Here is a 24,931-nt window from a genome sequence, read left to right on the forward strand (position 1 = left end):
AAGTTGTCAAGGACTTCATTCTTCTTGGATCAACTATCAACACTCGCGGAAGTAGCAGTCAAGAGATCAGACGACGTATTGCACTGGGCAAATCTGCTGCACAGGAACTTTTTAAAGTGTTGAAGAGCAGAGATGTCAGCTTGAGGACTAGGGTGCGCCTGACCCAGGCCATTGTGTTTTCAATAGCCTCATATGGATGCGAAAGCTGGACGGTGAATAAGGAGGATCGTAGAAGAATTGATGCCTTTGAGTTGTGGTGTTGGAGGAGAATACTGAAAGTGCCATGGACTGCCAAAAGAACCAATAGATCTGTTTTGGAAGAAGTGCAGCCAGAGTGCTCCTTGGAGGCCAGGATGGCTAAGCTTCGTCTCTCCTACTTTGGACATATTATCCGGAGGAAACAATCTCTGGAGAAGGATGTCATGCTGGGCAGGGTGGAGGGTCAGAGAAGAAGAGGAAGACCCCAATGAGATGGATCAGCCAGGTGGCATCATTGATGGACTCGGGTGTGACAGCGGTAGTGAGGTTGGCCCAGGATCGGACATTGTTTCGTTCTGCTGTGCATGGGGTCGCTATGAGTCGGTTCCGACTCGATGGCACCTGACAACAACAACAACATGTTCAAAACAGAGTCCTGGTGTGGCATTATAGGACAAAACACTGGACTTCAAAGTCAATTTGAACCACATGGTCGGTGGTGCAAAATCAGGACCTCCTCCTTTGAAACCCTATGTGGGGTTACTATGAGTCAGCACTGACTCAATGGCACTTAACAATAGCAACATGGACAAAATATTGAATGATGGAGAAAACATAAAAAATGATGGAAGAAATACACAGAGTCACTGTATCAAAACAATCACTCAATTTTCAACCATTTCAAGAGGTTGCATATGATCAAGGTCAATGATACTCAAGGAAGAAGTCCAAGCTGCGCTGAAGACATTGGCAAAGAATAGACTCTGGGAATTGATGGAATGTAAATTGAAATCTCCAACCAACTAATGCAGCACTAGAGTCACTCATTCATCTTTGCCAAGAAATTTGGAAGAGAGCTACCTGGCCAACTAATTGGAAGAGATCCATATTTGTGCACATTCCAAAAAGAGGTGTGCACATTCCAAAAAGAGGTGACCCAATGGATTGCAGAAATCAACAGACAAAATCATTAATATAGCATGCAAGTAAAATTTCACTAAGGATAATTTTAAAACAACTGCAGCTGAACATTGATGGGGAATTGCTACAGGTTCAAGCCAGATTCAGACAAGGATGTGGAATGAGGGATATCATTGCTGATGTCAGATGAAGTTTGGCTGAAAGCAGAATTACTACAAAGTTGCTTACATGGGAAGTAAAGGTTTCCCATTGTGTGAATCATGACAAGCTATGGAGCATATTGTGGAGAATGAGTATTCTAAACACTTACTTGTGCTCATGAGGAACCTGTAGGCCAAAAAGCATTTGTTCCAAAATAACAAGGGAACACTGCATTGTTTAAAATTAGGAAATGTGTGCACCAGGGCTATATTCTTTCATCATTCTCATACACTCTGTATGCTGAGCACATAGTCTGAGAAACTGAATTATATGAAGAAGAACATGGCATCAGGATTGGAGGAAGACACATTAATGAACTTTGATATGCAGATGACACAAGCTTGCTTGCTGAAAGTAAAGTGGACTTAAAATTCTTACTGATGAAAATCAAAGATCAAAGCCTTCAGTATAGGCTACACCTTTATGTAAAGAAAACAAAAATTATCACTGGATCAATAAATAACATCAAGATAAATGGAGAAAAGATTTTGAAGTTGTCAATGACTTTATTTTGCTTGGAGCTACCATCAACACCCACGGAGGCAAAAGTCAAGAAATTAAATGACTTATTGCACTAGGCAAAACTGCTGCACAAGACCTCTTTAAAGTGTTTAAGAATAAAGATGTCAATTTGAGGGCTAATATAAAACTGACCCAAGCCATGGTTTTTCAATAACACAATAACATCATAGGTATATCAAAGTTGGTCAGTGAATAAGGAAGACGGTAAAAGTGTTGACTCATTTGAAGTATGGTGTTGGAGAAAAATACTCAAAGTGCCATGAACTTCTAGAAGTACTAACAAATCAGTGTTGGAAAAAGTACAGGCAGAATGCTCCTTAGAAGAATGGATGGCCAAACTTTGTCTCTCATACTTCAGACTTACTATCAGAAGGGACCAGTCCCTAGTGAAGAGCATCATATTTGGTACAGTGGAGGGTCAGTGAAAAAGAAGAAGACCCTAACACGATGAACTGGCACAGTGGCAGCAACAATGGGCAACTATGAGTTGGAACTGACTTGAAATCACCTTACTACAATGATTGTCATTAAGTGTCATTGAGTTGGTTCTGATCCATAGCAACTCTGTATAGGGTTTCTGAGGAGCAGCTGGTGAGCTTGAACAGCTGACCTTGCAGTTCAAAGGACTTTGCAGTCTGGAGCATTAACCCACAGCATCACAGCCAGACTAACCTAAAATAGTCAATAACATGTTGGTAGCTCTCATTTCTTTTGCAAAAAGTATTTTAATCCTCAATATTGGGATCTATTATACTAGTCATACAAAATAAATTTAATGATGCCAGGAGGTTGAGAATGACAGGCAAAGTGAGTACACCGATCTCATTATGTTTCGAGATTCAGAGTTTTGTTGACTTCAGACCATCCCAAAACAACTTTGACTATGTCTTGTCTGATACAAGAGAGAATTAGCTAATTTTAACTCCTGGTTTGGTAATGATAACTGGAATTAAAAAAAAAAAAAAAATCCAGTCTCATGAGAACAAATTTACAAATATAAGCTGGAATTTAAGTGATTAGTCAGAATATTGTCAAATATATACATACTTGATAAAATATGGTCAAGATAACAAGATTTAGAGAGATATTTTCCATACTAGTCAAATAGATGAATAGAAGGGAAGAAAGGAAGTGAAGGCTTAGGAAAAATCTGTATTTATATACAAATACAAATCCCATGGGATGGTTTTAAAAGATTATTTGAGAGGTGAATTTAAGGTTAATAACTTGTCAAAAACAAAGGCAAATAATTAAAGCTTTAATTATTTACAACCACTACAGTGGTCAACATATTTTAAATGAATTGGGAATAATATCTACCAAATGAATGGGGAAATTGAAAAATAAATACACTAATAAAAACAACATCCATATATATATAAACAGCCTCAGAAACCTTGTATATAAATATATATTATATATTTACAGCCTCAGAAACCCTGTACAGGGTCTCTATGAGTCGGAGCCAACTCCTCAGAACAGACTCCACGGCATATAACAACAACATATATATATATATACATATATGTGTGTGTGTGTGTTGTTGTTGTTGTTGTTGTTATGTGCCATGGAGTTGGTTCCGACTCATAGCAGCCCTGCACAGGGTTTCCGAGGCTGTAAATCTTTATGGGAGCAGAAAGCCTAATCTTTCTTCCGCGGAACAGCTGGTAGTTTCAAACTGCTGTTCCTGAGGTTTGCAGCCTGATTCGTAACCACTACACTACCAGAGTTCCATATATATATATATATCTTCTCCTAGGCAATAAGATTTTATAATTCAAGACTCAACACAAAGTAAAGGCAGCAATGAAGATACGGGCTGAATTCAACCACATTCTGTAGACTTCTGTTGACTGGGAGATGAGAGAGAGAAGAGGAAGGGCTGATTGGTCCCAAGTGTGGTGCAACCTGGGGACTCCTAAACCCACAGACAAGGACCTAACCATGATGGGCTAGAGCTGAGAGTGCAGCATCCAGCTGATATAAAGTGAGGGGAGACATACAAGAACGCCCAAACTTGCAGATAATACCCATTTGATGTAGCTTCGATGGCTTAATGATTGGAATACGAGCAGAAGATAAATATGATAAAGGAAGCAAGTATAAATTGCTACAATTTGATGAACTTGACCTATACTTATGGATGTAGTAGCTCAAAAAATCAACCAAGAGGGAAGGAATCTTCACATCAAAGATCAGGCCTATCCCCTCTGTACACCGGGTTTACTGGGATGGGCAACTTAGACATTGGCTACCTAAAATAAGGGGGCAGGCTATAATGACACCAAGTGGCTGGCTTAAAAGTGTTTGAGAGTGAGTTTAATTTCAGAGTGTGGGGGAAGTTAGAATCGCCATTGAATAGTTTTCATCCTGTGTCTAGATGGGTCTGGTGAAAGGAGATGGGGATAAGATTCTTACGATTCAATAGTGAGTAATTGTTATCATGACTAATTGTGATTGTCATTACTGTAAATGTAGAAGTTTTATCACATAAAGGAGGGAGTAGTTAACCTTACATTCCAGGAACAGAGGATCCTAGGACCATCAAAGGAGAAGAGCATGAGCAAAATGTGGGACCCCCTCCAGAGAAGCAGCAACATCAGAGATTGAAGCAGAAATGATGACATGGAGAGATAGAGCAGCAACTGAGGACTTTAGACTCATGGAAAGAGAAAGGCTGTGTGCTGTGGTCAGAAGACAGGCTTTCAGAATGTGCCCTTTGGTTGTTTAAATGATTATATATTCCTAAATATTTTTGTGTACATCAAAAAACAAAAACAGAGTCGAAACAAATACTGTTGAATGATGATGCATGGAGGGGCTTGTAATCATTGCAATGAAATGAAATATGATAGGATGAGTCCAAAACTGATGTTCTCCCATGTAAACTATCACTCAATTCACAATAAAAGCTTATTGAAAAAAGTAACTCTATCCAGCTATAATTGCAGAAGCTCCATACGATAATAACTGGGCTGTAAATTACACATATCGTAGTTCAAGCCTGTCAACCGCTCTCTGGGAGAAAGATGAGGATTTCTGCTGCCATGAAGATTTAAAGCTTCAGAAACCCTATGAGGGTTGCTATAAGTCAGAACCAATTTGAAGGCATTTAACAACAGAGTTAGAGGGAATCTGTGTTAGATTCATATCTTAAAACTTAATTATGTGTTTCACCAGACTGTGATAGCTTACATGTTTCTATGCTGCTGGAAGCTACATCACTGGTACTTCAAACACCAGTAGAATCATTATCCACGATGGGAATATTTCAGGGGTACTTCCAAACTAGGACAGACTTGAAAGAAAGGCCTGACAATTGACTCTAAAAGTTAGCCAATCAAAATCCTACGGATCCCCAAAGAACATTGTCTTATTTAGTATTGGAAGAAGAACCCCTGAGTTTGGAGGTGCACAAAATGCATAGTGGCTTGATGATGACAACAATGGTTTCAAGCATACCACCAATCATGAAGATGGTGCAGGACCAGACAATGTTTGATTCTGTTGCACATGGGACCATCATCAATCAAAGCTGACTTGATTACAACTAACAACAGTTATATGTTAATTTAAAATGCATAATCCTTCTCAGTGACATTTTAACAACCCACTCAGTTATTCTGAAAATGGTCTCTCATATTTAAGTTCTCATAAGCAGTCTTTTGATTAAATTAAGACTTTCTGTTTAACTGTAATATAATGAAACATTTTTTTCTATTCTTCAACCATATAAGTCCATATAGTCTATCCATTCAAACCATTCTTCACATTTCTCCCAGATGTATTTTTAAAGATCTTTACTAGTGAATTTATTGCATTTAAGAATCCTCATTTGTTCCTTTTGCTGAAATTTGTATCCTGCAGACTGTGCACTACTCAAAGTCTTCTGAGAGTGGGAAAGGAAGGTTGAAGGGATGCTGATGGGCCAGGTTCTAGACCTCTAAACTAGCCCAACAGAGAAGCATTGCTTTTACTCGTACCATAGATACGATTTCTGTAGAAGATGTTAGGTGAAAGTCTAAAAAATGTTTGAGAACTATTGATCTACATATGTGATTTTAATTCTTCCTAAGATCATTGAAGTTGTCAAGGACTGCATTCTTCTTAGATCAACTATCAACACTCACAGAAGCAGCAGTCAAGAAATCAACGACGTATTGCATTTGGCAAATCTGTTGCACAGGAACTTTTTAAACTGTTAAAGAGCAAAGATGTCAGCTTGTGGACTAAGGTGCGCCAGACTCAAACCATAGTATTTTCAATAACCTCATATGCATGTGAAAGCTGAACAGTGAATAAGGAAGAAGGTAGAAGAATTGATGCTTTTGAGTTATGGTGTTCAAGGAGAATATTGAAAGTGCCATGGGCTGCCAAAAGAGTCAACAGATCTGTGTTGGAAGAAGTGCAGCCAGAGTGCTTCTTGGAAGCCAGGATGGCCAAACTTCGTCTCTCATACTTTGGACATATTGTCAGGAGGGACCAGTCGCTGGAGAAGGACATCATGTTTGGTAAGTTGGAGGGTCAGAGAAAAAGAGAAAATCCCCCAACAAGATGGATTGGCCAAGTGGCAGCATCGATGGACTCAAGCGTGGCAACAGTAGTGAGGTTGGCCCAGGATCAGGCAGTGTTTGGTTCTGCTGTGCATAAGGTCACTATGAGTTGGTACCGACTCAATGGCACATAACAACAACAGCAACAAGGTCTCTTGTTACGGTTTTAATTCCTGTTAAATTCTCTCATTATGGCTCTTTGCCAATAAGTGACATGTTTTACCATTCTTTTCTCTGCTCCCTTTTCAGTCACCCCAGAAGGGACCAGTCTCTGGAGAAGGATATCAAGTTTGGTAGGGTAGAGGGTCAGAGAAAAAGAGGAAGACCCCCAGTGAGATGGATTGGCCAAGTGGCAGCATCAATGGACTCAAGAGTGGCAACAGTAGTGACGTTAGCCCAGGATCGGGCAGTGTTTCATTCTGTTTTGCATAAGGTCTCTGTCAGTTGGCACCGACTCGATGGCACCTAACAACAACAACAACAACTCAAAGCAACCATGTAGACGGTTTCTGAAGAGCGACTTGTGGGTTTGAACTGCTGATCTTGCAGCTCAAGTTGACCTTGAGGCCCAGTGCTTTATCCTACAGTGCTACATTAAATGTAAGAGTACTGAATATTTCTGAGATTAACTTTATTCATTTATTGAAAAAAATACATATCCATGGATCTCTGGTGTGGCACCGTATTATGAGCAATGGAACATTTATTATTACTATGGAATGCAGTTTAAACCCACCAGTTGTTCCTCAGAAACCCTATGTCAGATAGCTCTGAGTAGGAACTGAATTGACAGCACTTAACAACAACAACATGTCAGGAGCTCAGCATTGTGTCAAATGTTTTTAAAAAATAACATTTAAATTAATATAGCTAGGTTAGATCTTGTGAATCAAAACTCTTTAGACTGCCAAAGAGGGATCATTTTTTTTTTATTTTAAAGTTGTGGAAATGGAAGATTCAATTACAGTATTTTTCACCTTGCAAAATGGGTTTAGAGAACCACAGTGGTTTCCTTTATTTTCTCTTCTTAACCCACTAGCGAGTCCTTATTTCACCTTAACTTTTCCTTTTTTACTTTCCCACAGAATATTCTCAATAACCTTTTCTTAAATTTCTTGGAAATGTTTTCTCTCTTTCCTCAATGCGTGAACACCTTGCATTTTGTGGTGATAGAGTCTATATTTGGATAAGCCATACATATTTAGCTCTTTTTAATCTCACATCACATCAGCCCTTCCAGCCCCTCAATCATTTTTGTAGCTCCTCTCTGAATCCACTCCAGTACAGTGACATCCTTCTGGTATTGAGGTTTTCATAAATGGACACACTTGTCTGACTCATGATGTGGTATCTCTGCATGTGCTGCCCAAACAGTTTTTATAAACCACTGCATCATCCCATGCAATCTCATACTAATTTTCTGTAACTATCACTGCCAAGTCTTATTCAACATTAATATTTTCCAAGTACAGTAGCTCCATTTCCCTGATTATCTGTGACTTTTTCATCCAAGATGCATTACTTTACATCTTTCAAAGCCTAATTTTATTTTGATATTTCCTACTTAGAGTTGTAATCTCTCTATATTTGTAGACACATTTTCAGTTTTATCTGGTACTTGCAAGCCACCCTAATTTTGTGGCATTCGTAAATTTAACATATGATTCAGTTACTCTGTATAATTATTTGTCTTAAATCAATAAACGTACAGACCTATGCTGTTTCGCTTTATATCTTTCCTCCTAAATAAAATAAAAATAAATCTTGGGTGGTTCTACCAGTTTATTTTCATGTAATATGTTAGCATTTGGTATATGCTTTCTTATAGATAAATGACAATCTGGGTTAGTTTTCTAAGTCATATTGTTGAATATAACATATTTAAAATATATCTAAATCTAACTATATAATACATTCTATATTGCATATTTTTTCCATTGTTTTATTAGAGTATGAAAGCTGTAATCAAACTGTATTAGGATTAAATTACTCAGGATAAAATGAATCATACCATACATCCCTGTTTATGAATGGAAAAGTAACACTCTTTTAAGAAATTATCCCTTCATTCAACTTAGTTGAGCAAAGCCTCAAAATTACTTTTCCCCTTCACGTAAGGGACCCACATCTATAGATATTGCTAAGGAAAGAGTTCCAGGTGATTCCTGATACATAAAGTGCCAGGAGAGTCATTCTGCTGTTTGGACCTCGGGTAAGCAAGCACCAGACACAAAGATGACCTACCTGGACACCTCAAGAGTGTAGAATGTAAGAATTCTGTCCAAACCTGGTTGTGGTCATGTAACATATATTAATCTTTTTAATACATTTGCAAAGTTAACACATTTAAATATTGTTATTCAATTTTATTTGTAGAGGAACTGAAACATAAAGAGTTTGAACAACTTGTTGAACACCAAGAATCCGATATTAGTTTAACATAGGAAAGCCCAGAATTAAACAAATATTAGTGTTAGGTTTCCATTTTCTGCAAATGTCTTCTCTTTTTCTTCACATGCTCTTTGAAATCAAAGTTTGGAACCCTAGAACCATGGCAGTAGGTGACTTCAGTATTCACCTATTTTCCTGAATTTGAACTTCATTCTAGGCATAGAAGATTTCCATTACTGCCTTGCAAGGTAATTTCTTTATTGAAGAGGATGTTTCCTAAATCTTAAATGGTGTTTTGTATGCTTTATAGTAGGCAATTTCCAGGACATCTGGCTTGTTATTTTGCCAGGAGAAGACTGTAATGATTTCTTAATGCACTTGCCTCTGTCTAGAATGTCTGTGAGGATTCCCCACTGTACTAATTCATGCTGGGTAGCTAGATATCCCCAAACCAAATCCACTGCCAGTACTGACTCATAGCAATCCTGTGTGATACAGTTGAACTGCTCTAAAGATTTAAGACTGGAAGTCATTATAGAAGCAGACTGCCATATCTTTCTCCTATGAAGTAACTAGTGGATTCAAACTGCTTCCCTTTTGATTAAAAGTCAAGCACTTAACCATTGTATCACCAGGGGTCCTTGGTAAATAGAAAGTGACAATAAGTATTTCAAAGTGATTGAATAAATGAATTCATTAATTGACTAAACTAACAAGTCAATTCATTAAAGCCTCTGTTTTAGGAAAATCTTATTGTTATATGACTGTCTAGTTGATGCCAACTCATAGTGACACTGTGTAGGGCTTCCAAAGAGTAGCTGGTGGCTTTGAACCACTGACTGTTAAGTTGGCAGTAGAGTGCTTATCCAAAAGTACCACACCAGGACTCCAAAGTTTGGTGGAGATAAAAGGAACAGATGTTGTTGTTGTTGATAAGTGCTCTTGATTCTGGCTTATAGTGCCCCTGTATTCAGAAAAGAGAAAGGCACCTTGTTAAAACTGACCTATGCTGAAAGCTCAGAGCATATCCTAATCATGGACTACTTTGCACATCCAAAGAAATCTAGAGGTTTTACTTAAAGGAAAAAGGCACATGTGCATGAAGTAATTTATTTGGTGTTCAGATTCATTAGGCTCTTAGCTCTTAGAAACTCATCCATAGTCTCCAAGGGAGGTGTGGCACAGTCAAAATTCCCCAACAAATTAATGACTCTGATTGATTTGCAGCTACTGGTATTTTTAGGAGTTCTGGTATGGTGCTGCAGGTTAATGTCCTGGACTGCAAGGTTGCCAGTTCAAGCTCACCATGTCGCTCCTTGGAAATCCTATATAGTACCGCCGTGAGTGAGAACAAACTTGACACCACTTAACAACAACAATTGATATTTTTGCCCCTGAACACTTGATCACATTTTTGTTTTAAATAGTCACTTAAAAATCACCTGACTCTCACTGTACCTTGACTCACTTTCCAAGATTCAGTGTCACAAGCAAGTACATCTGATTGGCTTCGCATGTGTCCTATACCTGAGGCCAGTTTGCCAGGTAGTTGCCAAAGGTACATGCTTCTTCTCAGCTTCCTTCTTGGGAGACACTATTGTTATTGTTGTTAAGTGCTGTAGAGCTGATTACAACTCATAGTGATCATGTGTGACAAAGTAACACTACTCTAAGGGATTGCCATGTCTTTCTCCAGTGGAGTGACTAGGTGGGGTGAACCACCAACCTTTTAACAGCAGCTGAGTATATAACTAGTGTGCGACCAGTGCTTCTTTAAGAGACTTTAGCGTCTACTTGTTTTAGAAATTCTTCCAAATAAGAAGGCTCTATGATCTTAGGTCTAGGTAGGTCAGCAATTCAAACTACCAGCTGTTCCACAGGAGAAAGATGAGGCTTTCTGCTCCTGTAAAGATGTACAGCCTCGGGAACCCTGTACAGGGTTGCTATGAGTTGGAACTGACTCCACGGTACATAACGACAACAACAATGATCCTAGGTAAGAACAGGCAAATGCACATTTAATCTTAATGGTTAAATACAAATACATGTAAAATAGGCACTTGAGTGGGATAGAAAGGAATATCAGGAAACATGATTACAGAAAACCTGTAAACCCATCTTCAACCTATAACTGATTGGAATACCTAAAAGGGGTTCTAGAACTTGCCCAGTGAAATAGGCTTTTTGCGGAACCTTTGTAGTGTATAGGATCTTAGGTGGAATCCTGAGTCCCATCCAGAACCTTCTGAGGTGGGACATTCCCACTTGAAAGAACATTGAGTAGCTAGAGGAACAGATGCTACTTCTTGAAAGAAAGACCAGCAGGAAAAATCCAAAACAAAAATGGCAGTCTAATTGGCTACTATAAAAAACAAGCAAGTTGCTAGCTGGAGATCCATCAATGCAAGTAACCAAGTCCCTTCAGGACAAACCCCCTCCAAGACTGAAACTCAAAAGGAACACATGAGTAGGCATATAAGCTTACTGGAGACCACGTTGGTCTATTGGTGAGTGCAAGGGGGGAAAAGCAGAATGAAGATTTAGTCTGAGTTCCAGCATGTTCTGTAGACTCCCGTTGACCTGGAGATGAGAGAGAAGAGGAAGAACTGGTTAGTCTGAAGTGTAGTGAGACCTTATAACTCCTAAACCCTTGGACAAGATCCTATCCACAGAGGGTTAGGGCTGAGAGTGAAGTGTCCAGCTGATATGAAGTCAAGAGGGACACACAAGAGCACCCAAACTTGTGTATAGTACCCATTTGACGTAGTAGCTTCGATGGCTTGATGATCAGAACTCCACTAAAGGAAGATAAAGAAATCTGATTAAAGGAAACAAGTGTAAATTGCTACAATTTGATGAACTTGGCCTATACTGATCGATGCAGTAGCTCAAAATACCAACCAAGAGGGAAGGAGTCTTCATATCAAGGATCAAACCTATTGCCTCTGTACACAGGGTTGATGGAATGGGCAACTTAGACATTGGCTATCTAAAATGAGGGTGGGTATAAAGACACAAAGTAGCTGGCTTACAAGGTTTCAACAGGGAGTTTAGTTTCAGAGTGCGGAGGAAGGTAGAATCACCACAGAAGAGTTTTCATCTTTTCTAGACAGGTCTGGTGAAAGGAGATGGAGATAAGATTTTTATGATTCAATAGTGAGTAATTGTTATCATAACTAATTGCCATTGCCACAACTGTAAAGGCAGAAGTTTTATAACATAAAAAGGTGAGTAGTTACTCTTACATTCCAGGAACAGAGGACCCTAGTACCATCAAGGGAGAAGAGCATGAGCGAAATGTGGGACCCTATCCAGAGAAGCAGCAACATTAGAGATTGAGGCAGAAATGATGACATGGAGAGATAGAGCAGCTGAGGACTCTAGACTCATGGAAAGAGAAAGGCTGAGTGCTGGTGGCAGGAGGATTGAAGAATGTACCCTTGAGTTTTTAAAATGATTATATATTCCTGAGTGTTTTTGTGTTCATCAAACAAACAAACAAACAAAAAAGCAGAGGGAATAGAAGTAAATGATGTTGAATGATGATGCATGGAGGGGATTGTAATCATTGCAATGATATGCAATACAATAGGATGAGTGCAAAACTGATGTTCTCCCATGTAAACTGTTACTCAATGTACAATAAAAGCTTGAAAAAAAGAAAGGAAGAGCATGAGTGGAATAAGAGACCCTACCTAGAAAAGTGGCAAAAGTAGAAATGATAGCAGAGGGGATGGCATGGAGAGATAGAGCAGCTGCAGGCTGGCTTACAGAATGTGCTCTTTATACATTTAAAAGAATATATCTTTTTTGGTTTGTATGTGTACGTCATTTTTTTTTTTTTCATTTGTGAAATATAAGATATAAAATGGAAGACACAGTGTGGAAGTAGGATAACTATTGTTGCAGGGAGGGGATTTTAACTATTGAGATGAAACAAAACACGTAATGTGTTGAATGTAAAGCTGATGATCTTGACTGTAAACCTTCACTCAATTCGCAATAAAAAGTTAAACAAAATAAAGGAGAAAAAGAAGACTAAAACAAACAAACAAAAAAACCATGATCTTGCAATGTGAAAAGCAACACAAAACTATCTACATTTCCCACTCTAACCCAGTATTAACATGTATCTCCATTTTTCACCTAATTTTTTCCCTTTATCATGAGGGTAATCTGGTTATTTCTTTAATTTTGTTGTTTCCTTTCTCACTTAGAATCAATATTACATAACAAACAGCAAAACTGCAAGACTTTATAATTCTAAGTATGCTAAATCTGTGTGTAAATGTATCTATTTATGTATCAAACAGTCTATCCATCTTTTTTGAGAAGGAAACCCATAATGTTAATAGCCTTATGTCTGGATAGTGAAATTTTAGGTAATTTGTATTTTAATTGTACATATTTCTGTTAAACTGTAGGACAGGCACTGGGTTTCTAACCAAAAGGTCAGTTGTTCACCTACCAGTTGCTGCTCAGAAACCCTATACAAAGGACCTATGAGTCAGAATTAACTCGATATCACTTAACAACGAGTATTCTACTGTGGTTGTTGTTAGGTGCCATTGAGTCAGTACAACCCACAGCAACCCTACGCACAACTGGATGAAACACGCCTGATCCTTGGGCAACCTCACAATCGTTGTTACATTTGAGCCCATTTATGCTGCCACTGTGACATTCCATCTCATTGGGTTTCTTCCTCTTTTTTCTCTGACCCTCCACTTTATCAAATAGTTATCATTCTCTAGTGACTAGCTCCTCCTGATAATATGTCCGAAGTATGAAAGACAGGTCTGGCCATCCAGGCTTTCAAAGGAGCGCTCTGGATGTACTTCTTTCAACACAGATCTGTTTGTTCTTTTGGCAGTCCATGGTACTTTCAATATTCTCCTCCAACACCATAACTCAAAGACATCAATTCTACGGTCTTAGTATCCAGAGTCCTGGTGTGGCGCTGCGGGCTAATGCATCAGGACTCCAAAATTATTATTGTTGTTAAGTGCCATCAAGTCGGTTCCGTCTCATACAGACCCTGTATAAGGTTTCTAAGGTACAGTTGGTGGGTTTGAACCACCAACATTGCTGCTCAAACTGACCTTGAAGGCCAGAGCATTATCCTGCTGCACCACACCAAGACTCCATTTTTCCAGACTCTTTCAATACCTTGTCAAGGTTTGAGTTTTTTCTTCAGTTCCCTCAGCTTGAGAAATGCTGAGTGTGTTCTTCCCATTTGGTTTTCTAATTCCAGGTCTTTGCACATTTTGTTATTATTTGACTTTGTCTTCTCAAGCTAACCTTCGAAATTTTCTGCTTAGCTCTTGTATCTTCTCATTTCTTGCATTTGGTTTGGCATCTCTATGCTGGAGTGCAAGTTTCAGAGTCTCTTCTGATACCCATTTTGGTCTTTTCCTTCTCTCTTTTCTTATCAATGACCTTTTGCTTTCTTCCTATATGATGTTCTTGATGTCATCCCACAACTCTTCTGTCTTCAGTCTTTATTGTCTAATGCATCAAATCTATTCCTTAGATGATCTCTAAATTTAGGTGGGATATATTCAATGTCATATTCTGGCGGTCGTGGACTTGCTTTCATTTTCTTCAGCTTCAGTCTGAATTTGCACATGAGCAATTGATGGTCTGTTCCACAGTCTGCCACTGGCCTTATTTTGGCTGATGATATGGAGCTTTTCTGCTGTCCCTTTCCACAGATGTAGTCAATTTGATTTCTGTGTATTCCACCTGGTGAGGTCCATGTGTATAGTTGTTTTTTGGGGTTTTTTAAAAGTTTTTTTATTGTGAATTATATGCTAGTTTACTGGGTGAGTATTAGCTTTACATTCATCCTATCATATTTTGTTTCACGGCAATACTCACAATCCCTTGCATGTATCATCAAACAACCAAATGGTACATCCCACACACCTGTCCCCCAGCTGCCAACACATAAACCCTCTCCTTTCCTGAGTCCAGAGTTCCTAGCCAATCCTTTTGCCAACGTCATTGTGTCTGCCTTCATAGTGTTACTGCCTTCCAGGACAGGGTCTCACACTTGGCTTTTCTCCCTTGATGGTTGCAGGGATCTCTGCTTCTGGACTGCAAAATCAGTCACTCCCCTCCTTTTGTTACCAAACATTTACATTTACATTTACCTTTCCAACATTCACTGTCAGACCTGATAGCAATCATTCCCTATTGAACCACAGGATCCTTTCTCCCTCACCTTTTATCAACCCCCTCCAGACAGGTTGGAAACAATTCAGTGGAGGTTATACCTTTCTGTGTATCCTCTGGAGCTTGGTTCCCTATTGAAAGCTTGTAAGCCAGTCACTTCTTGCCTTTGTAGTGCCCCCATTTTAGGTAGCCAATGTCTAAGTTCCCCATTCGTGTCAACCCTGTGTACCATGGGGGTGGGAATGATTCTCACTGTAGAGATCTGTTGGCTTCTTTGTCATACTGCATCTACAAGTTTAGGTTGAGTTCATCCACTTGTAGTGGGTTACTCCTTTTTTTTTCCCCCTCTTCTTTCTTCCTATAGTCTTGTTCTGACTATCCAGCCATAGATGTCAGATTAAATGGGTACTATTAGCTCTGGTAGCGTAGTGGTTACGAATCGGGCTGCGAACCTTAAGGTCAGCGGTTCGAAACTACCAGCCGCTCCGCGGGAGAAAGATGAGGCTTTCTATTCCCGTAAAGATTTACACCCTCGGAAACCCTGTACAGGGTCGCTATGGGTCGGACCCGACTCGATGGCACTTAACAACAACAACAACAACAACATTAGCATAGTGGTTACGAATCAGGCTGCGAACCTTAAGGTCAGCGGTTCGAAACTACCAGCCACTCCACGGGAGAAAGATGAGGCTTTCTACTCCCGTAAAGATTTACACCCTTGGAAACCCTGTACAGGGTCGCTATGAGTCAGAACCGACTTGACGGCACTTAACAACAACAATATCTGAAAGTGTGGGTGTTCTTGTGCATCTTCCCTCACTCTATATCAGCTGGAGGCTTCACACTCTGTTCTAGTCCTCTAGGGCCATGTATCTACCCCCCCTGGGCCCAGGGGTCCTCAGGTCTCGTCATACTGCTGGTTAACCAGGTCTCAATCCAGGGTAACAGGAGTCTATTGAATGTGGTTGGACTTAGTTCACAACTTCATTGCTATTTTTCCCCCACTTCCACTTATTGGTGACAACGTGGTCAGCAACACGACCATATGCCAGCTTGTATATTCCATTTGATTTTCAGTCTTGGAAGGGGGTTTGCCTTGAGGGGACCTGACCAGTTGCCTTACTGGCTCCCAGAGGAAAAATTTGTTTGTTCTTGTAGTAGTCAATTGGACTGTTGTTATTGTTTTTGATTTTTTTTCTGCTGGTCTTTCTTTCAAAATGTATCTTCTGTTCTTCTAGCTTCTCCAGACTGGTCTATTTGTTCTTTCAAGAGGAAATGTCCCACCTAAAAAGACTCTGGATGGGGATCAGGATTCCACCTATGGTCTTGTGCAATGTAAAGGCTCTGCAGGAAGCCTCCGTTACTGGGCAAGTTCTAGCCCTGTTTTAGATATTCTAATCAGTTATAGGCTGAAGACGGACTTACAAACTTTCTCTGGTGATGTTTCTGGCTATTTCTTTCTCTCTCCCTCAAGTGTCTATTTTACAATAGTAGGTAAGGGAAACCAAGATTCAAAAGACAACCAAGCATCTTAACATTATTTCACCACTTTTACCCATTCAAACCATGCCTCAATCTTTGTATCCACGAGCCCTGTTTTTCCACATTTGTGCTTATGTCATTATTTACCTCTGTCCTATTTAGCCCATGTAAACCTGCCTAACAATTAATTCTCTCATCTGCCTTATGTTTCCTTTCCCCTTCCCCTTCTAGTGTACGCCCCCCAGCACCCTGTGTCTATTCCATACTACGTGCTCTACCTTCCCCCCCTTCCCCCTCACACCACCCCATACACCCCAGTAACCAGCAAAAAAATAGAAATAATTTTAAAATGAAAGATAAAAAATTTTCCCCTTTTAGTGTGGGTGCTTTCTCTTATTATTTTACAGCAATGGACTGATGCCATATTTCTACTTTTGTGACTGACTGATTTTAATCAAGGTTCATCCATGTTATGCAGTGGCTTGCTGCTTCCTTCTTATTCTTTAGGGTAGCATAATATCCCATTGTACGTATGTACTAAAGTTTGTTTATTCATTGTTCCATAGATGGGCATTTAGGCTGTCTCCATCTGTTTGCTATTGTAAATAATACTGCAAATAATACTGCTATGCACATTGGTGTATATATATCTATCTACTCGAGTTATGGCTCATATTTCTTGTGGATAAATACCAAATAGAAGAATTGCTGGATCATAAGGTATCTCTATTTCTAACATTCTGAGGAAGTGTCATATTGTTTTCCAGAGTGGTTGGACCATTTTCCATTCCCACCAGCAATGTAGGAGGGTCCCAGTCTCTCCACATCCCTGCCAGCATTTATTGTCCTCTACTTTTTGATCTTTGCCATTTTTACTGGTGTGAGATGATATCTCATTGTTGTTTTGATTTACATCTCTCTAATGGCTAGTGATCGTGAACGTTTCTTCATATATTTGTTGGCTGCCCGGATCTCCTCCTTGGTGAAGTGTCTGTTCATGTCCTGTGCCCATTTTTTAACTGGGTTATTTGTCTTTTTCTTGTAGAGATGTTACAGGTTCCTATATATTTTGGAAATTAGTCCCTTGTCTGATGTGTCATTGCGAAAGATTTTTTACCTATTCTGTGGGTTCCCTTTTTACTCTTTTGATGAAGTCTTTTGATGCACATAAGTTTTTAATTTGTAGTATGTCCCATTCATCCATTTTGTCAATTTTTGTTTGTGTAAGTTTCAAAATATTTGGTAGTCTGTGTATGCCCAGTATTAGAGCCCTCACATTTGTCCCTATTTTTTCATTGATGGCCTTTGTAATTCTGAAGTTCGCATTTAGGTCTTTAATCAATGCTGAGTTGGTTTTTGTGTAAGGCATGAGGTAAAGGTCTTGTTTCAGTCTTTTGCATATTGCTTTCCAATTCTGCCAGCACCATATGTTGAAGAGATCATCTCATCCCCATGAAATATACTTAAGTATTTTGTCAAAAATCAGTTGGCTGTATGTGCATGGGTTAATTTCTGGAATCTCAATCCTGTTTCATTGACCTATGTATCTTTCATTATATGAGTACCAGGCTGTTTTGACCACTGTAGCCATGCAGTAAATTTTGAAATCATGGAGTAAGAGACCCCCCACCTTGTTCTTTTTAAGCAGTGCTTTGCTTATCCTGGGTCTCTTTCCTTTCCATATAAAGTTTGTCATTATTTTTTCCATCTTTTTGAAGAATGTCGTTGGAATCTGAATTGGGATTGCATTATATGTGTAAATTGCTTTGGACATTATTGACATTTTCACAGTGTTAAGTCTTCCTGTCCAGGATCATTGTATATTCTTCCATTTTTATAAGTCTCTTGTTTTCTTGTAGTAGTGCTCTGTAGTTTTCTTTGTATAAGTCATTTGTTTCTCTGGTTACATTTATTCCTATATATTTCATCCTTTGGGTGGCTATTGTAAATGGAATTGTTTTCCTAATGTCCTTTTCAGCATTGTCGTTATTGGTATAGAGTAATCCAACTCATTTTTGGATGTTGATCTTATACCTTACCACCTTGCTGAAACCTCCAAGGAGGTCTAGTAGCTTTTTTACTGAATCTTTGGGGTTTTCTATATATAGGGTCATATCGTATGCAAATAGAGAGAGTTTTACTTCCTATTTGCCTTTGGATACCTTTGATTTTCCTATCTTGCTGTATAGCTCTGGCTAAGACTTCCAGCACAGTATTGAATAGGAGTGGTGACAAAGCACATCCTTGTCTGGTTCCTGTTCACAGAGGGAAGACTTTCAGTTTCTCTCCATTGAGGGTAATGTAGGCTGTTGGTTTTGTATATATGCTCCTGATTATGTTGAAGAATTTCCCTTCAATTCCTACTTTGTTGAGTGTTTTTATCAGGAATGGATGTTGGATTTTGTCAAATGCTTTTTCTGCATCAATCAATATGATCATGTTTTGTTTTGTTTTTTTCTTTTCTTTTTTGTTACATTTATCATTTTTCTAATATTGAACCATCCTTGCATCCCTGCTCTGAATCCCACTTGGTCATGATGTATTATTGCTTTGATGTGCTGCTGGATTCTGTTGACTAGGATTTAGTTGAGAATTTTGGCATTTATGTTCATGAGGGATATTGGTCTATAATTTTCTTTCTTAGTGATGTCCTTCCCTTGTTTTGGTATGAGGGTTATGCTTTCTTCATAAAACGTGTTAGGAAGTTGTCCATCCTACTCTATATTCTGGAATAATTTGAGTAGAATTGGTGACAACTCTTCCCTGAATGTCTGGTAGAACTCACCAGTGAAGCCATCTGGACATGGACTTCTTTTTTTGAGAGTTTTTTGATGACCTGATGAATTTCTTCTATTGTTATGGGTCTGTTCAAGTTGTTTACTTCACTCTGTGTAAGTTTAGGTAGGTCGTGTTTTTCTAAAAATATATCTATCTCTTCTAAGGTTTCAAATTTTTTGGAGTACAACTCTTCATAGTATTCTGTTATTATCCTTTTGATTTCCTTTGGTTCCATTGTGACATCGCCCATGTGGTTTCTAATGTGGGTTATTTGTGTCTTCTCCCTCTCTTCTTTTGTTAAGTTTGCCAATGGTTAGTCAATTTTATTAATCCTTTCAATGAACAAGCTTCTTGCCTGTTGTTTCTTTCTATATTTTTTCTGTTTTCTATTTTATTTATTTCTGCTCTGATCTTTATTTCTTTTCTGTAGGTGCCCTTTGTTGGTCCATTTCTAGTTGCTGGAAATGCTGTGTTTTAATGTGTTAAATTTGATATTTTCTTCTTTTTGGATGTGTGCATTTATCACAATAAATTGTCCTCTCTGCACTGCTGTCGCCATGTCCCAATGATTTTGGTATGTTATATTTTCATTCTCGTTTGTTTGTAGAAAATTTCTGAATTCATGTTTAATTTCTTCTATTATCCAGTCGCTCTTCAGCAGGGTGTTATTCAGTGTCTGTGTATTAAACTTTGTTTCCTGGGTCTTATTTTTGATTTCTCATTTTATGGTATTGTGGTATGAAAAGATCCTTTGTAGTATTTTGATGTTTGTAAATTTATGAAGGATTGCTTTGTGGCCTAACACATGGTCAATTCTGGAAAATGTTCCATATGCACTGGAAAAAAATGTGTAATATGCTTTATTGGGTTGAATGCTCTGTACACATCTATGAGGTCAAGTTGTTTGATTGTGCTGTTTAGTGGTAGCTTTGTCAAGTTTCTTTCTGGTTGTTCTATCCCTTTTCAAAAGTGGCATATTAAAATCCCCCACTATAATTGTATATTTATCTATTTCTTCCTTCAATTCTAATAAGATTTGCTTTATATATCTTGGTGCTGTTTCATTTGGAGCATAGATGTTAATTATGGTTGTGTCATCTTGCTCAATTGACCCTTTAATCATGAGATAGTGTCCTTCTTTGTCTCTTATGCTGGTTTTTGCCTTAAATTTTATTTTGTCAGAGATTAGTATTGCCACTCCTTGTTTTTTATTGCTGTTAGCTTGGAATATTTTTTTCCATCCTTTAACTATTAGTCTGTTTTTGTCTTTGTGTGTAAGGTGTGTCTCTTGTAGGCAACATATTGAAGGGTCTTGTTTTCTCATCCATTCAGCCACTCTCTGTCTCTTCACTGGTACATTTAATATATTGACATTCAGTGTAATTATCGATAGATATGTATTAACTGTTGTCATTATGTTAATTTTTGTGGTGCTGTTTGTTCCTTTGTTCTTCATACCTTCTTGTGCTGTGTTCATGTTTTTTGTGCTATTTCTTGTCGGTTTCTTCTAGTTTTAATGTTTCCTTGTTCTGCTTAGATCTTCATTTTCACGGAAAGTTGTGCAGTATTAATTTTCTTTAGGTTACCCTATAGCCTATTAAATTTTCCCTGCGTTTGAGACAGTCTATTGTATCTTGCCATTTGCTCAACCTCCTCACCACCTGGATCTCTGTTCCTATATTTTCCTTTCTTTGATATTAATAATTTGATCTTTGGTTGGCCTCACAGGGCCTCTGAATTCACTGCTGTAATTTTGTTCCATTCTGAACTCTGATATCAGTCGACTGAATTCCAGGTGGTGTTGCCACATCTGTCAATCTCTGGTTTTAGTCTGTTCTTTCTGGTTTTCATTCCAAAGAACTCCCTTTAGGATGTTTTGAACCACTGGATTGGCTTTGACAAAATCTCTTAGCTTCTGTTTATCTGGAATGTTTTAATTGCACCATAATATTTGGTTGACAGTTTTTCTGAATAGATGATTCTTGGTTGGCAGTTTGTTGTTTTGTTTTGTTTTTTCTTTTAGGGTTTTACATATGTCTCCCCATTGCCTTCTTGCCTGCATAGTTTCTGCTGAGAAGTCAGAGCTTAATCTGATTTGCTTGCCTTGGTACGTAACACTTATCTTTTCCCTGGTTGCTTTTAGGATTCTCTCCTTGTCTTTGATTTTGGAGAGCTTGATTATGATGTCTTGGTGATTTTCTTTTGGGGTCTATTCTTTCTAGTGTTTGTTCAGCTTCTTGAATATTTATCTTCTCATCCTTCAAGATGTTAGGAAAATTTTCTTCCAGAAATACTTCAACTATCTCTTCTGTGGACTTCTGTGATTCTTCCTGTTCAGGAATGCCTATGAATCTTAAGTTATTCCTATTCATTTTATCCAGCATGAATCTTAGATTATGTTGAGATTTTGTAATCCTTTTTTTTGCTTGCTCTGGTAGCATAGTGGTTACAAATAGGGCTGTGAACCACAAGGTAAGCAGTCTGAAACTACCAGTGGGAGAAAGATGAGGCTTTCTGCTCCCATAAATATTTACAGCCTCAGAAACCCTGTGCAGAGTCACTATGAGTCAGAACCAACACCACAGCACATAACCACCACCACTCCTATCTTAGCAGTATTGATAGATTTGTCTTCCAGCTCACTGCTTCTGGCTTCCATCTCTTCCATTCTACTCCTTTATCCTTTCAGTGTATTGTCCATTTCTGATAGTTTATTATTAATCATCTGGACTTCTTTCTTTTGGATTGTATCCAATGCCGTAGCTATCTTGTTTGATTGCTGCTGTAGCACTTTCCTAACTTCTTCCTTATTTTCCTCTTTTTTGGAACATTTGAATTTGTTTCCATATCATTCTTCTGAATTCCTTCTCAGGGAGATCTAGAGCCTGCTCGTCTACTGGAAAGTCTGTGTCTGCTTCCAGCTCATTTGTCTCAGTTACTTTTTTCTTGGTTTGGACATGTGTTGAGATATTTAATTGTGTTTTCTTGAACATGTTTAGCAGTTACGTGGGTTTTTAATGCTTAAATGGATGTTTGTTGCTTTGTTGTTAAGCTTGCTAAGCACCTCCTTGTAGAAATGATCTGGAGATAGGCTTCCCTTCTCACGTGCAATGCCTAGCAGCTGGTTTTGGTTCTTGACCAGATAGTGGGGTATAACAGGATATGCTTGTAGCTTGGCTATATGGGCACAGTTGTTGTCTTTTCTTGGGTAAGGTAGGGGCAGAAAGCTCCAACCCCTAGAAGAAGAATGAGGCCAAAAGGACCAAAAACAGAAATAATATAAAAGTGGAGACAGAAACCGCCCATCAAAAACAAAAATAAAATTGTGATTGATAGTGCCCACTGGTCTTTGCTGCACAGGCAGGAATAGAGGGTCCTGCCCAGGTAAAATTTGGGGCTGGGTCCCAAAACCAAGATATCATAAGCAGCAGCCTACAGGTTTCCTCTCTGTGCCATTGGAGAACTTTGGGTGCAAGGCTGGCCCGTTTTGGGGGTGTGCGCCCACCTGCCTGAAGGTGTCTGGACTGTACAGTGAGGGCACAATCGGGATGAAGAGGAGAGATATGTGAAAAATGAGAAGTGATAGATGAAAAATCAGTCACACCTCTCCCTCCAGATGCACAGCTCCACGGCTTCTAGTGCTGGGTCACTGCCTCTGCTTGTCTGTGGCCCCACCCACTGGTCTGAAGACTTCTAGCTGCCAGCCACCATGGCTGGATCAATTTAGAAATCACCATATTTTGCTTCAACAGCAGACTTGTTTTCACAGGTAGGGACAGGAACCTGGCACCTGGAACCTTAAACAAGATTCAAAGTCTGTAGCTGTTCTGTGGACCTCTCTTTCTATGCTTTTTTGGGGTTTGGGCAGAGGAACTTTTAATCTCTGTCTCTGCTTACCCGACCCCAAACTGGATGTCATAGTTGTCTTTTATGCTGTTTAAAAAAAGATATTTACAAAGAAGTCTTTGGTTTTACAAAATTTTAACATGTATCTCCAGCATTGTTTGTATCACCAAGGCCATAGTTCTTGCTACATTTGTGCCCACTGATGCTGTCATTGTGTCAATCCATCTTGTTGGGAGTCTTTCTCTTTTTTCCAACCCTCCACTTTACCAAACATGATAGCCTTCTCCAGGATATCATGGGAAGCTCCTAGATCCAGAGAAAGATTGATGCCAAGACACATGGAGATGTTCAAGAACTGTTGGCCCTACAGATGCTGAAAGAGACCAGGACCTTTCTCCAAAGGTGATACTCTAAATTGTCACTTACTTCTAGCCTCCTAAACTATGAGAGAATAAATTTCTATTTGTTAAAGCTCTACACTTGTGGTATTTCTGTTATAGCAGCACTAGATACCTAAGACATCCACCAGTTTTGTTTACAAATGTTGTTGTTGTTGAGTGTTGTCAAGTAGATTCCAACCCATAGTGACCCTGTACAGGGTTTCCAAGAAGTGACTGATGAGCTTGAATCATTCACCTTGAGATTCAAATGGCTTTGCAGTCCAGCTCATTAATCCACAGTGCCCAATAGTTGGTATTGTTGTTACGTGCCATCGAGTTGGTACCGACTCATAGAGACCCTGTGTACAACCAAATGAAACACTGCCCAATCCTGGGCCAACCTCATAATTGTTGACCTCTGCAATAAGCATGCATACTGGTGCTTTCAGATTTGCCCCAAAGGACCTATCTTTCTTATTATGAACACATCTTCCTTTTTTCCCTGAACTGGTAACACTAGTACACACACAAACATAAATCAATACAAAATTATTTGTGGTTAAAGTAAATGATAATATTCTTAAAAGTTTTCTTGTGCACAACTCCAGACCACTCATTTCCCCAGGTTAGTTTCCCCTCTTGTTTAAAAAAATTCCCTTGCTTGCCTGATCACATATGTGGAGCAATAGATTGGCTACTGGAAATTTAAATCAATCATCTGCATTAGTACCAAAACGCAAACCTATTACAGTTGAGTCGATTCTGAATCATAATGATCCCACAGGCCAGAGTAGAACCGCTCCATTAAGTTTTGAAGGCTGTAAGTTGTTAGGGAAGGAGACTGGTTTATCTGAATTAGTGTATTAATGGCAGTGAGCAAAACAGGTGTCAGTAGGAATATATGGTGAAGGGTTATAGTGGCAAAAGGATGGATGAGAAACATGTTTGAGACTATGGAGATTTACACTGACAACATGAAAAGAATAGGAGAGAAGTTTTGCTTATTTGCCACAAAAAAGCAATTCTTTTGAAAGAGAATGGTGAAATGTATTAAGATTTGACTGAGTAGATACTACTGGTTAGAGTTGTATACTGTTGTTGTTATTGTTAAGTGCTATTGAGTTGGTTCCAATTCACAGGGACCCTGTATAAAGTTTCTGAGGAGTGGTTGGTGAGTTTGCACCATCACCCTTACAGTTCAAACTGACCTTTCAGTTCAGTGCTTATCCTACAGTGCCACACCAGGACTCCATTTTCTCCAAACACAATGGTTGTAGTGTTTATTATCAGGATATTAGGGAAGGAATGGACATAAAGATAATAGTGATACATTGGAAAAACGAGAAGTTTGCTGGTTATGATCGGACTGCAAATATGAAAAAAATGATGAACATTGTACATGTGAATATAAAATTTTGAGAATATATGTATATATATGTATATATATATATATATATATATATATATATATATATATATATA

The sequence above is a fragment of the Chrysochloris asiatica genome, unplaced genomic scaffold (genome assembly GCF_000296735.1).
Source record: "Chrysochloris asiatica unplaced genomic scaffold, ChrAsi1.0 scaffold00084, whole genome shotgun sequence".
In the NCBI taxonomy this organism is placed as follows: Eukaryota; Metazoa; Chordata; class Mammalia; order Afrosoricida; family Chrysochloridae; genus Chrysochloris; species Chrysochloris asiatica.